General features: G+C 32.6%; 1 pseudogene; it reads left to right on the top strand.

The window, feature by feature from the left end:
- The window catches only part of LOC119675257, a 4,318-nt pseudogene extending 2,319 nt beyond the window's left edge, over nucleotides 1-1,999 (top strand).
- The last annotated feature ends 11,224 nt before the right edge of the window (nucleotides 2,000-13,223 follow it).

The following is a 13,223-nucleotide window of genomic DNA, read 5'->3' on the forward strand; positions in this document are numbered from 1 at the left end:
CCTATGAAACCGGAACGTTTCATACCTGCTACAATACCCCCCACTGCTACAATACAAAGAATCGATGTCTATCTGCTAACATATAGATATCTTTCCAAGTGTAACAACCTAACTATGAGTTACTTTGGATCCAAGCCATCCCAACACGTATGTCAATCTATCTACTCAAAAGACGAGTCTTATTACTTTTGTTCAAATTCGTCATTGAGTGAGTGTTAAAATTTACTTATTTTATGTTTATGTTCTCTTTGAGTAGATAGCTGTAACAATATAATGGGATTGTTGCGAAGAAGAGGAAACGGCACGGTACATTCTCTCACCAAACTCAGACTTCCTTACTTATCAACTGCCCATCCATTTATAACGGAATTAGGCACCATCTCTCCAAAGGACCTAATGGCGTTCTTAACTGCTATTCGTCTATGGAACTATAGGTATGTCACAATAATCCTTAAAGGAGGCAGTGACGTGGTGACAAGTGGGTATGTCACAATAATCCTTAAAGGATGCAGTGATGTGGTGACAAGTTTCCAACCCATTTTTAAATCTAATCTAATCTAACAACATCAAACAATGGCTTAATGAACCATTTGCCCTATTTTTTTGTGGAAGTACTTGAAGTCCAATTATAATTTCAGCCTCGGGATAAAATAATAACGTTATGTTAAATGGGGGTTCTAGGATGCAGTTTCTAAAATTTTTCCGTAATCGTTAATTGACCGAAATTGCCATTAATTTATTTATAGAAAACAATATATAAGCTGTTTTTGTAAGTAAGTATATCTACGTATATCTGTCTCGGTTTGCATTTAATCTAAACTTTTCTTGGAATGAAGTTATAGCCATATCAAATCAAACATTTTATTAAGAAGAACTTACCATGAGCACAGCTCCTGAATAAATGGAAAATAGAAAAATAGAGAAATTAAAAATGTAGTAACAACCGCGCATATACTGTCTGAAACTTAAACTTCTACTGCATTTGAAAGGTTACGTTTGTGTCATGCATCTAGATGTTCTTTGATGGTCACTTCTTTTTCTTGCTTAATTGTAGACTGTGTTCTGTACAGTTTGCGTGAACGTGTGGGATATATGCTTATGGATCGGTTGATATTTTTTCTTCAACTAGCCAGTGGTTTCAGGTTTTGAAACTTATTAATTTCTACTAAGCACTGAATATACAGGAAACAATAGTTTTTCTACACTTTACAAGGTAATCAAATAAGCGTTTTTCTGTACAATACTTTTTGTGTGTTATGAAGTATGTCTTATAGGGGCATTACACTGTCGGTAAGGAGATAATAGAACAGGTACTCGATCGCATACGTAAGATGGCTGATCATTGCTGTGGCTTACAAGGGTTCTTGATGTTCCATTCTTTCGGTGATGGTACTGGATCAGTTTTCACTTCCTTATTAATTGAACGGCTTTCCAGTGATTATGGTAAGAAATCGAAGCTCGAGTTTGCTATGTATCCTGTACCTCAAATCTCCACCGCTGTTGTGGAACCATACAATTCAATACTGACTACTCATACCACACTGGAGCATTCCGATTGCGCTTTCATGGTAGATAATGAGGCAATATACGATATTTGTCAGCGTAACTTGGATATTGTTCGTCCTACATATATCTTAACCGTCTCATTGGGCAAATTGTGTCATCGATCACAGCTTTTTTGTGTTTCGATGGTGCGCTCAATGTCAACTTAACTGAATTTCAAACCAATCTTGTACCATATCCTCGAATTCATTTTCCGCTGGCTACATACGCACCAGTAGTGTCATCGGATAAAGCGTACCATGATCAGGGAAGCGTAGCTGAGATAACAAATGCATGCAAATATTGTGTTGGCAAATATATGGCGTGCTGTATGCTGTACGGAGGATATGTTGTGCCAAAGGATGTGGATGCTGCAATCACATCCATCAAAACCAAACAAGCAATACAGTTCGTCGATTGGTGTCCGACTGGATTTAAGGTTGGTATTAATTATTAACCACCGACCGTTGTACCTTACATTTTTTATAAAATAGTATTAAAAACAAGCACATTTCATATAATTATATGGTATATATTCCTAGTTATTACTAAAACACAATTATCAAAAACATATTCCAATTGTATAATTTTTTCTATCCCTTCATCTTCCTGCATATACCACGGTATTCGCTCAAACCTTATTGCTCGTCTCATTAGGTGGTTCGGTAATCTTATATGTATAAATATTCACTCTTTTGAAGTCCTTCTTTCTCTCGATTATTTTTATGAATTGTTGATCACGGTTTTGCTTTATTTATATTTCGTAGTATGTGGAATGTTATTATTTACTTTTATTGCAGTATGTGTTGAATATGCTATATGTCATATGTTATTGAATAAGGACACTCATTAATTAGTTAAAGAACTCGTAGTTGATGTGCAGGATAAGAGCATAATTTAGATGGCAGAAGAGTTGGTTCAGAGACTTCATTTGTTTATACTCGACAAGGCTAAAGTTGTCGCTATATATATATATTTCACTATTTTTCTATGGTACTATTTTTCGCAATGACTTTGATTACGCAAATTATTCTTTTTTTGTGTACCGTTATTATATATAACATATAATAAGTAAAGTATTTCATTTGCCTCTTCATGAATTAATCTCAAATAATCCTCACTTTTCTATTCAATTCAATTAACAATGACGACATAAACATTATTTAATAGTCAAGTGCATACACATAGGTATTACACAAATCAGCTGCTCTTCTCCATGTTGTCCTCGGTCAACCGCGATTTCCTCTTTTCTGCGGACTCCACACAAGTGTAGCATGAACAATTTCGGTGTTTGGCTTGCGAAGAGTATGCCCCAGCTATCCGTTTGGAAGGAATGGATTGCACCCAATCGAAGTGGAGTGAAGAGTATCGGGCGAGCCTCGTGCACCCTAGCTGAGATTGCATTAGAAAAAATGGTGGACATTGTGTTATCGATAACGATTTTTCAATATGTCACTTCTCACAGTAAAATCGCACAAATATTTTGTAAAAAGTATACAATTTTCAAAAAAGTACTCACTCCAGCTATGATTTCTCAATCCAGCTTGAAAATTTTAAAAAAATGAAATAACTTCAGCGTTTTAATTATTATCAACGTTTTTCATATTGAGAAGATTTATTTATTTATTACATCTTTTGAAATATGGAATTTTTTGAAATCCTTTGCTTATAAAATATCAGTTCTTTATTGTTGTGATTATATTTCCTTATATAATATCTTTAATAATAAATTTTATATATATGTATGTTATGTATGTGGAATAAAAAAATTACCTTCGTTCGTTAAACCATTTTGTTGAAAAAAAAGTTCCCATAATAATTCCTCAAGTAATTTCAGAAATAGTAACTATATATATTATAGATACTTAGCATATACAAGCTAGTCCTAATTAACAGTAAGTAAGGTAATATATAATATAATAATATAATATATAAAATGTAAAGTCAAATATATAAACACTATCAAAAAGGGAATATTTAATTAAAATTTAATTCAATTGAATTGTTTTAAAATATGTTTTTAAAACGAATACTAAATTTGCTTTTAAAAAGAGATGCTACAGGTTTTAGTATATCGCATTAAACACTCTAGGTATGCAATATACGAAGTTTGAAAGCGCTCTTCTGGATTGGATCTTCAAACTCTTGAGACTTTCCCCTGCGGTCAAACACCTTAGGCTCACACACAGTTATTCCTCTGGAGAAATAGGAGTGCGACACTTTACAGCTAATTTTTTCAAGTCTCTTTCGTCGAACTTCAATAGTATTTAGAAGGTCTCGTCAGACATTCTTATAAAATTTTAAATGCTAACAAGAGTGCGCGACAGCTTGTTGGATATTCATTTAAAGAAACATATGAACATCTTGAGCCGAAACTCAACAGTCTATGCCATAAATGGACGATTTAATTTGCCTTAAAGATCAGTTCAATGTTGCTTGGTCAATAGAGTAGTTATACAAAGTATCCATGTATTCCCTATAAATAGGACAGCCGAAGAAGGAAGAATGGTAGAATGACCTGTTAAACAATGTCTTCAGTTACATATGCTGAAAGAATGAGTCTTGAAAATATAAAAACAGTGCTGCTTCCTCCTCTTCACACCTAATTAGGTTTAATTAAACAGTTTGTTAAAGCATTACCAAAATAGAAGAATTTTTATATGCAATTCCCTGGTTTATCTGAGACAAAATTAAATGAAGAAATGTTTTCCACTTGCAAATGAGTACTTTTTTTCAGGGCGAAAGATTTTATCAAGATATGATATGAAAGAAAGTGCAAAACGATATCGGGGACAGTGGAACGTTAATATGCAGCCGGACTGTTGCTGGATGCTGAAAAGGAATGATCTTTGATTAAAAGCAAAGAGGTACTACAAGGATTTTTAGTCATCAGACTATTCGGATTTAATAGTTTGTAATGATATTTTAAAAAATGTTACATTTATGTATGTTTTAAAAAAATATCGAATGAAAAAAATTACGTGAATTGTTTCATTTAACTAATTATGTTTAAAATACATGTGATTTGTGAAAAACCATACGTGATGGACAGAGAGTTTTCGAGAGCAAAGTTTTTCATGAAATCTTTGGTTCTCTACGAGTTGGCTACGACATCCAACGACTTCAACGGCAATATCGTGAGAATGGATAAAGATGATTCAGCGGAAAATGTGTGTACGGTAGTTAAAAGAAGAAGGCGTAATAGTAGAGCATGTCTTCAGTGGAATGATCAAGTTGAAGGAATGATTAAGTTGGACTTAATGTACGTGACTGAGGAAAACAGTTCTCTAAACGCATAGAGAAACATTTAAAACCCTGTAACAGGTTCTTATGGGTGCATAAGAAAGATGAACAAAAACGGTTTTCGGTTTTGAAATCAGCACAGCAATATTTATAAAAATATTTTTTGCAAGACTGTGTAATTATTTGCAAACTATAAAGTCTTTATATGAAACTATATAGGAAATGCAAATTATTTGAACTATTCGAATAGTTCCTTTATTAAGGAACTATTATTAGTAATACCCCTGGACTACGGAGAGAATATCAATAGTTATTTAATAATTAATGTAAAGCGTACTTCACATTTTACCATAAATGATTTGCCTCTTTTGTGGGAAATCCGTGTTAGACATTAAAAAATGAAATCAAATTAACAGAAATAAAAACGAAGGACGAAAACGATTGCAATTGAATTTAACTGACCTCAGTCGTTGCTTGGAAAATGGGTTCGGGAGATGGGATTGAAGCTGTGAATTTCAAGTCGACCAACTCAAACCTCGGCTGAACAAATGGTCGCAAGAACACCGAAAACACGACCTCGGAATGCAAAAACAACCGCCGAATCAAAAGCACCGAACAAATTGAAACATTAAAAGCAAATGGGAAAGCAAAAAGTGGCGAAGTTTGTTTTGCTTTTTTCTTCGATTTTTTGCTTCACTGCTGCACACCGCACACCGTACGGCATACACAGTACACCGCACACCGTACGCCGTACACCGTACATCGTGAATGGTGGCCCAAGCCTTGTGCAACTGTGGCCAATTGTTAATTAACATGACTTTGTGGTCAGTGAAAGTGTTGGTGTACTATGCTACGTGTAAATGTGCTCTTGGAGGAGTGAAAAAAATTAAATGATTACACAAAGCGCTTTATGCTTTATTCTTACAATAAAAAAATGCAAAAAAAGTCTCAATGAAAAACGCACTTAAAAGGCAACAAATCGCGGCAATTATGTGCCGTGATCTCGTGGGAATTTCTGAATGTTTGCCTTTTTGGCAGTCCGTAGCATTTTAGTTACTCTTTGTTTTTGTTATTTTGCACAAATCGGATTTAAGCGTATATTTATCGAATTGAATATAATTGCTTTTTGTTGTGAATGTATTTGATAGAATGCTGGACGGGAAAATTGAAGACCTCTCAAGCCTCTTAAGACGCCGATACTGAAAAGTTTATTCCTAATTTTATTATTCTAATCGACTATTTTAATTTAGTTGAGTTTGATTTGTTTAAAATTTCTCAAAATAGTTGCGATATGGACGATATGGACGAACGTCACAAGCATATGTACATGTAGTCGCGACCAGGGAGTAACTATGTGCAAGATATTATTTCCCCTTTCCTAAATTGACTTCAAGTCTTTTATATTTAAAAAAAACTTTTATAATTTATATGAAAAAATCCCATTATTATAGAGTTGTCGCTATTCTCTAAGAGATGGCGCTCATCACATCGAACAAATTCTTTTATTTTATGTACATAAGAGAATTTTCAAGGTCTGACAATTGTTTTGCTCTTACTTCCCTTCGCTGTTATGTGTTTGTAATTTGTACAGATAAATTGTTTCACAACTGTGTGCTTACAATACATTTTGTGTTGTTGTATGAAAGCAACTAAATTGTTAGAAAATTCAAGACTGACTGAAATTTTTCACAATTCACAATTAATTCATGTGCGTCCAGACACACATTAAATCATAAAGATTTTGTTACAAACCCACCATGCGAATCGACACACACAACCACACAAAACACACAATTGATTTTTTCTCGATCGACAAAAAATAGAAAAGAAGTCCCTCCCTCCTTTTTTATGGTTACCTGAAAACTATAAACGCAAAAGTGATACCTTGAGCCTGACTTTTACGTTCGCCAGAGTTGTTGGTGGTTGGTTGCGTTTTTTCTTACATTTCATTTTCTCATTTTTTTTGTTTAATTTTAGTGCCTATACACACATACACATACACTCTCATGCACACACACACTCACAGTCATTCATCCAGTGCAGGGTAGAAATATAGTTTAAAAATGCAGGGTCGAAAGCAGAGTCGAGGCAGTGTCCTATAAGACACATTTTTTTTATTCGAACTTTCTTTCACGCCTAGCGAACCCTTAATCGTAAGGTTTCCACGTAGAAAAAAAATCGTATCTATCAGAGTGAAGGCCTTGCAATTTACTAAAAAAGCACCATTTTCTGCAATTCCAACCGCTTGTGTAGTATAATACAATATAATATAATTATTACATTATATACTACATATGTTAATAATTAATAAACGGAGAGGAAAAGGTCTGAATACACATAATACCATGGTTGTTTTGAAGAAAGAAGAAAATATAACGAAAATACTTTCGGCCATAGTATATCTCTATATATATAGAATAAGTGTATCCTAATCAATAAGAAAATCAATGAATAAATAGAAGAAAATCAATGAATGCCCGATTTCTGTCGTGAAACTTTATTGTGAGTACTTCAAGGCTCCTTATGTTGATTATCCATTGATAAATTTTTTCGAAAGCCTGCGACCAGACCTCGCTTAGGTTTTTTCGTTTCCTGTTCGTCGTATTTATCAGTTTTTGAGATCATCTTTTTACCGTTTAAGTATGATTGTAATGAATCGATCTATGGCGCTTCAGTAACCTTTGGATGGCATAATATTCGTTGTAATATTTTCCACGTTTATTTCCCAAACGACTGTTTCAAGTAATATTTGTCCAGGGTTTCATCTGTTGCATCTAAAGATGGTGTGTTTATTTCGGATCGCTTACTATACCGATTCGAAAAAAGTATACTAACATACTCGTATGTTAATGTGATTAACATTAACACCACCTAAGCTTGAAATATAATGAAATTGACATACTATCATCGACTAAGTCTGAAATGAAATGAAATTTTTTAGTCTATTCTAGTGTTTTAATCTATTCTAGTTATGATCCCATACAAACATGAAATTATGAAATTTTTTTTTTGTTTTGATTAATTTTTATCAAAAAATATTTAGTTTCTAACACTAAATGTTTCCTTATTATCCGGAAATTAGAGCTCACACTTTTGCGTATGTTGGGCAATCTTCTAATTATCTTTAAACATCATCGGATCTAAGTATATGTTCCTTTCAATTAGTATTATCCTGTAGTTCGGAATTTTTTTTTCATATGGAGTTTCCTCAAATTTTTTTGATTTATATGATAAAAAAATTATTTAATACCCATCGTTAACAATAGAGTTTTTAAAACAATTTTCTTCTTCTTGTTTAAGTTTTTCTTGGTCTTAAAAAAATTATTTAAGCGCATGGAAAACGTCCCTGAACATTTTCTTACCCTCAAAAAATTTCGAAGTAATTTCTATTCCTCTAAATCTAAAGAGAAACCCTGACATTTGTGTTATTGTTTAGAATATCCGGTATGCTCGTTTAACATCAGTATAGTGTAAATTAGTGTCTAAATTAGTTTTGTCCTAAAAACCTTACTAACTTCTGGAAAAATATCTGATTTGAAAGAATCTAATAAAGGTATGAACAATAAGAAATATGTCTGAGCAATAAATTTTTCTAATATTTCAGTAATATTATATATAGATTACGTTTATTTTGGATGCTCATACCCACTAAACATAAATATATTTTTCCTTTTAAACACAGTTTACGTCTAATTAAATGGGTGCCCATTGACTGTCTGTTCTAACGAACCAACATTCATTTATGTTTTATAAAACACGACAAGAAAAGAAAATTATTGTTTTAAATTATTTTTAAAATTTAATTTAATAATTCCTTATAGCATTTCTCTACATAATTAGAAATTAAGAAGTGATTCCACTGAATTAATATAACTATTTAGGAATAAAATTTTATTCAAAAATTGGTCTACACATTAAATGGGTTTTTAAAATTATTTATTATTACTGCACAATACCACCTAGTTCTGCCCATACCTTCACCAACAGTTCATCATCAGTCCATTACTACTACGTAAGTGTTAGTTGGCTACATACTTGCTTTATGAAAAAGTATTTCGAATAAACTTTCGGGCTGTCTTGCCTATGCTCATGTCAAAAAGTTGATAATATGCTCGTAATACACATATATTTAATAAAGAAATTAAAAAAGAAATATTTAATAAAGATCAATATGTAGTATTCTATTAATTTCAATAAAATAAATAAATAATCAACAATAATCAAAAAAAATGCTGTGGAACTATGAAATGCTACCACAGAATCAACATCCATAGAATACATAGATTACGTAGTTACGAGTATATAGATTGCATCAAAATTCTGATTTTAAGAGAACTACAAAAGGCAATTTAATAAATTTATTGAGAATCAAGAAACTACTTAACTATTACGTAACTACTTAAAAAACTACTTCGCCAGACGCAAAATAGGACAATTTAAAAAAAAAATTTTTGAACTATAATTACCTAAACTAAAATGAACTATTTTAATGGTAATAACCATATAACAGTCAAATCTCTATTAAAACGTTTGCTTAAATTCGAAAATTCAGTCATTCATTCACTCGAAATCCATTCGTTTTCTTAACTGACTCGTTGTATGTACAACACAAATTACAAACACTAGGAATATAAACTGAATATTTGAATGTTGGACTTATTCTAAAATTTCTTAAAATTGCTTCTCACTCGCGAATACCTAATGCAATACCTAATTCGTCGAGACTCTCTAATGCGTGCACAGCAGTTTGTGACAAACCGTAATGGAGCGCAAGACTTTTGATTTTATTTTGGACTACATTGCATTCAAAATAATTAGAATATGCCGAGGCTCTAATTTTCTGCGTTATAATGGAAGTATCAAGCTTTAAGGTTCACATTGTTTACGTGATTTTAATAGTCAATACGAGTAGCACAGGCAGAAATTGCAAAAGTGTTTTCATTTGAATTTGAGGTCGCCGAAAAAACATTAAATTCTACTGTCAAAATCACCAGGTTAATGTAATGTGACATGCCATGAGTGGAAATAGTAGTAGAAACAGACATAAGCACTGATCTAATGTACAATTAAGTAGCGCGCTCAATCCTTATAAAAGATGGGTATGCTCTGCTTCGAATATTCGAATAGCACATGGCGCATGCGTGACAAAAATTTACCTTTTTCAATTAAATTGGAAGTTAAACTATCGTTGAAGAAGGGTTAACGGAACAACGTCAACTGCGATTGTCTGACCTGCGGTTATGATAACTACAATTACAACACACGGGCATTGCGTAGTGCTTCATAAGGTTATTATTTATTCGTTGTTAAAACAACATTTTTCCTCGATATTTATTATTATTACAAATATGCTCTTCTGTGAGAATAAACCGCAACTCACGACATACGTTTTCATGCTACAATGCGCGTCGAAAGGTGTTTGTAAATGTTTGCCGTTTAAGTGCTTTTGTAGTTGAATGCGAAATGCATACGAAGGGTTAAACGTTTTCTCGTGATCTCATAACAGTTGCAAAAACGATCGTAGTACAACCTGTTTATACGCTCTTTAACGATTACGCGAAATTGTTTACAAAGCACCTAATTGAGCCACAAGATGTGATCTCTTATATAGAACGTTTTTTCGTTGAGGAAGATCATCCATCAAAATCTAAGCAGTTTTCATGCCAATTAATCCATATTTGAATACCGATTAACGCATCACAATAAATCATCACTAAATAGTTCATAATAATATTCAACATAAACTCCAGTTATGAAATAACAATACTAGAGGATACTTAGGGGTCCTAGTACTGTCAATCTATGGTGACCTGATGAGTATTGAAGTAGATGGAATGACGAGCTGTACGAGTTATACCATGACATTGACATACTTTAGCGGCTAGGTCATGTTGTGCAAATGAAAGAAATACCTAGAAATGTGTTTAATTCGGTAATCACTGGTATAAAATGCGGTAAAGAACGCCTGCATATTTGTTGGAAGAAACAGGTGACCAATGATATGAATGTACTCGGCATTACTAACTAGCGACAGTAAATAATCGGGCTGGCTGGAAGAGACTACTAAACGCAGCCAAAGACAACTCGCGTCTGCAATGGTTAACTTAATTAAAAAAAAGTAAATACTGTCCATCTATTCATCAAACTGTAATACAGTGGAAGCTCCGTTAACAGACGACGAACTCATAATCTCCGTTTATGACAACAATTAATGACTATTAACAAAATAATGTGGATAGACTATATTTTTTTTTTTTAATACAAAGTACGTTCTTTTAAATGGACAATTTCTTAACCGGATATAATTTCTTATCCCATAGATGTCGCCTATTTAATAATTCACATAATTATCTTAAACAAATGGAGTGTCTTATCCCATCTGCGTCTGCAGAGTCTGGATAGTCTATATTTTTTATTTTTAGACAAAGTATGTTGTTTTAAATGGACAATTTCCTTTACCGGATATAATTTCTTATCCCATAGATGTCGCCTATTTAATAACTCAGACAATTAACTTAAACAAATGGAGTGTCTTATCCTATCGGTGTCTGCATGAAACAGCTTTCTATGTATATTTCACACTGTAATCCTAGCGGATGGAATTTCTGATCTCATCAGTGTCCGCATGAAAAACCTTTCCATGTAGTATTGCATGCAGTGATCCTAGCGGATGGAATTTCTGATCCCATCGGTGTCCGCAGGAAAGAGCGGATTTTATAGTAATTTTTGAAGAAGTTTCTTGTGAGAAAGTATATGGTCACATATTGCGTGATTTTGTGATATAATTTCAGAGGAAAGCGATTTTCTTTGCTAAATACAGCTTCTAGTGATTAATAGGGATGCAGAACCCTATTTACTTGTTGCGTATTTGAATATGTGATATATAGAACTTTTGGGTCATGTTCGCTATGTTGAGTATGGGGATAAATTAGAATAAATTTTAAAATTTTTTCATTTTTTTTCTCCATTTTTGGAGAAAACTTGAAAAATCTTATTAAATATTGAACTCAAAAAAATGTTTTTATCATAAATTCTTTCGTGACTCTATGCATACATACAAAAATATCACCATGGAGCTGCACAACTTAATTATAAACCAAACAGTCCTTTTTCGCACGTTTTTCCCAAAAGTACATTCAAAAAGGAAATAAATTATTATTTTAATTAAAAATTACAATTTTTCAAGTAGAGAACGAAAGAAAACATTGGTCGAAAGTATTTTGCACTCTACAATTTTTATGTGGTTTGCTCAACAGAAGAGTAGAACGTGAACGAGTCTACTTCGCTGGACTCCGTTCTATAGAATTCTGCTGGAGTTGTACTGTTTAAACTCTTACGTCAAATGTAAACTTTTTTTTATAAAACAGAATTTTTTGTTGGACCTGAACATGGAGCTTCCTTTGGAGCTTCTTAGAAACAATCAATCATTTCAGTCGAAGTTGTATTTATTTTTTATTTTGTTCCTGAGTACATACAGAAAACGTTAATAAAAATGAAGGGTGGTAAAGGGTAAAGTTTCGTGTAATATCACCCCAAACCCACTTCCATTAAAAAAAGTTGTGCCAAAACGGAATACAAAAAGGACAATGAAACTTTAAGAATACCGATTTGGATTTTTTAAGTTGCCATTTTGTTTGTTTATTTTGTAATTTTTTCTTTCACTCGGACGATTTACCAATTTAATTGTTTGAATATATCATATTTTGTTTTTTTGGGAAAGAAATGAACAGAGTAAGATGGCAAAAATTTTAAATTTTAATATGAACCTTTAAATTCAATTGAAAAAGGCCAAAATTTGAAAATTACAGCCATGAAGCAGAAGTCCATTGGCGTATATATTCAATATTAATTTTTTGGTTGACAGCGTAGAGGAGGGAAGTCTTCGTTTGATTTTAAAGATGCATTAATTTCACTAATATCTGTGGATAAAGTACCTTTTCGGGTCGCTACTATTATAAGCGGTTTCAAATTAACTGAGTAACAGGCAAACTTGAATTTGAATTTAAAAATACATGCATCGAGATTGATTTTTTCCACAGCAATTCCATAGCATTGGTTGAATGTTTGTATTAAGAATTTATTAACCTATGTATGTACAAATGTTCTTCACTGCATTATACGTACTTAATAAATACTCAGACACTAATATCCATATCCATATCCATATCTTATTTTCTGTCACTTATTAGCAAAGCTACTTCGCTATATACATACCTACATATGTACTTATTTTCAGGCGAAGAAAATATTTTTAAGTCTACAATAATAGCCATTTCTTTTCACTTTTTATGCAATAAAAGGGTCAGTGATTAACTTCGCTAATTTTATTCGAGGGAGCATCTGAGTTCTGAACGAAACATCTGCTCAAAAACAAAAACTGTTATGAGAAACAGAAAACAGAAAACTGAATTTAAATGCAAGCAAATACAATTGCATAT

This window comes from Teleopsis dalmanni, chromosome 2, assembly GCF_002237135.1.
Source record: "Teleopsis dalmanni isolate 2A chromosome 2, ASM223713v2, whole genome shotgun sequence".
NCBI classification, from domain to species: Eukaryota; Metazoa; Arthropoda; class Insecta; order Diptera; family Diopsidae; genus Teleopsis; species Teleopsis dalmanni.